We start from the raw sequence: 2579 nt of genomic DNA, 5'->3' as shown, positions 1-2579 counted from the left end.
AATGTTCTGTCATTTGTAAACATAATAATGAAGAAATACTGATCTTCCAAATCCCCATACACAATGTGACAGGTAGATTGTACTCTATTTTGTGAATTAGTTTAGGAATATATTGGAAAATATCGTTCGCGTATGCTTTTGCGTTAATAGTCGTTTGGAAAAATGTCTTCGAAAAACCGTGCATGGAAAGATGATCACATGCAGAGCGTTAAAACACACATGACACTTTGTTGTTAAATAGAGAAGTTTGTGTACTTGCTGGACTGTTTCTGTGGAACGCAAGCAGTCTTTATCGCGACAGATAAATACACGTTTTCAAGTACACAATCTCAAACTCCAACGATTACGGTCAAAATACGATCACGATTCGATTGTAACGTGATATGTGAGGCGTCATGTAAATCAGCACCCTGCCTTACCTATAACTTACCGACTGTACATAGTAAAGTGTATAACGGTGCAGAAGTAGAGCAGAAGAGGGCGCGTCGCATGCCATTTGTCTAATCATATGGTAATGTTTTGTTCAGCATTAATCGAATAATATTGCAAAATCGACGGCGATTTTGCAAAAAAGGCCTCCTTTATAACCTTCCCTGAGGTAGTAGGCTCCCTAATACAAGACCTTTTAAAATCGCTAGCTTCTCAGGAATGAGTAAGCCATCGAGTGTAAACGACTTTATTAGGGAACTTTGTGAAGAAATAAAGTTCTTGCAAAGTAAGTAAGTTAAAGTAGGATCTAGGCAGAATTTGAAAGAGTTTAGTGTTAGGATTTTTGCTTGTGACGCACCGGCTCGCGTCACACACCGGGAAGAATAGCTGCCCTAAATGCATTCAGGAAGGGATTTATAAAGTGAGGAGAGTGTGTTTCTCACAAACCGTAGGAGAACTTAGGACTGGTAGTTCATTTAAGAATGGAGTAGAAAAGTCATCATTTAGACGATTTTAAGCAGGGGGAAAATTTGCTAGAATCTGTAAATATTAATTTGATTTGGGAGTTACTAAGAAACTTCTTCAGTTGCTTCTTAAAAGAGGGAACGTAACAAAAATGAATGAAAAAATATTATATATTAGCAACTACGTTCCCTCTGAATTTTCCAGACGCAGAAGAGATCTGGACGAAATAAGCAACTGGAAGTCCACAGAGTATCGTCAATTTTTGTTGTATTCGGGTATAATTGTGTTAAAAGATTGCATACCGGACGATTTGTATTATCATTTTCTTTTGCCATATCCGGAAAGAAGAAATTTTACAGATTCTAGCAAAATACTTCAAATAGATAGGTTTATTATTAATTGCAAAAAAGATAAAGATAGTTTCTTTTTTAGCGATAAAATAGGGTCTTTCAAAATTATCAACCAACGAAACCAACCAGATACTTTTGGTTGTCTTATTTTGACAAAAGTTGGTGATGTTTTCAAAGAGCCTTTGGTGTCCTCATCTTGTTTAGGTATTCTAGAGGTGAAATTAAAGATGAGGACATTAAAATTATTAAAAAAGTAGATTTAGAATTTAAATATTTTTCCATTCCAATAGGGAATAAATTTATTTTAATTCCTCTATTGCATAATTTGTTTTATAATTTTACATAGATAAGTGGATTTTTCTTTCCCTATTGACACCTCTTCCTCGGGGAACATTAGTCCACGGCAGCGAGATGGTAAAATGACTTTGTTGTACTTATATGTTTTTCATTGTAATCATTTTAACTTTCATTATAGGAGAAGAAATGAGCCAATTTCGTATCGCCGAGCCCCATTCGCAGCGTATGGCCACCCACCTCCAACACAATATATGTGGGGATACTGCATCGGTACTGCAGAAAATTCTTCAAAGCCTTGGTAGAATAGAATCTTGGCAAGAAGACATGATAAATCGGTTATCAGCCGTAGAAAGCACTCTTGCTGAAGAGGTATTTGTTGAAATAAAATTATTATATTTTAAAATTATATTAATTACTTTAAATTTCAGATGCCAGAACGTGCGGAGATCCACACACAAGGACAATTGTTGCGGGAGTGTAAGGTTCTCTCGGCAAAAACCCTCCGCAGTGTAAGCCGCTGGCGAAGGAGTGAGGGAGGAGCAGATTCTGCTGCAAAGCTTGCTGAAGGTTTAGGAGCACCTTACACGCCAAGCTTACTCTCACGCTATGTTAAGTTTGCCTTTCTTTCCATATATATATATATAAATATTTATATATAAATATACATTTATAGGCGGCACTTATCTTAAATCTAAAATCTACCAAGAACTCGATAGAGAAGGTGATGCAGTCCTTATTTAGTGACGAGTTGGTGTGGCTGTACAACTACGATGGAAAAGCGGGAAAAAATCCTTAAATAAATTAAGAATAATGGATATCACTCTCGGTAATATTAATTTATTTATTTTTTACTTTGTAGTTTTCCTTTTATTTTATATATAGCTGTATTTGCAAATATCCATTATAAGAAAATTTTAGCTGTAAGACAATTTGTTAATTTACGCCATAATCGATATAAACCTGTAAGACGTAATATGAGGAATTAGATCCTTTTAAATTTAATTTTAAGTTTTTTTATTATTATATTTATAGTATTAG

At 34.9% G+C, this 2579-nt stretch overlaps 1 pseudogene; it reads left to right on the top strand.

Annotated features, from left to right (window-relative positions):
- Positions 1-648: 648 nt before the first annotated feature.
- On the top strand, positions 649-2527 carry LOC108972976 (annotated as a pseudogene).
- The last annotated feature ends 52 nt before the right edge of the window (positions 2528-2579 follow it).

This window comes from Bactrocera latifrons, unplaced genomic scaffold, assembly GCF_001853355.1.
Source record: "Bactrocera latifrons isolate USDA-ARS-PBARC rearing strain unplaced genomic scaffold, ASM185335v1 scaffold_440, whole genome shotgun sequence".
Lineage (NCBI taxonomy): Eukaryota > Metazoa > Arthropoda > Insecta > Diptera > Tephritidae > Bactrocera > Bactrocera latifrons.
This window is presented reverse-complemented; position numbering and strand designations above follow the sequence as displayed.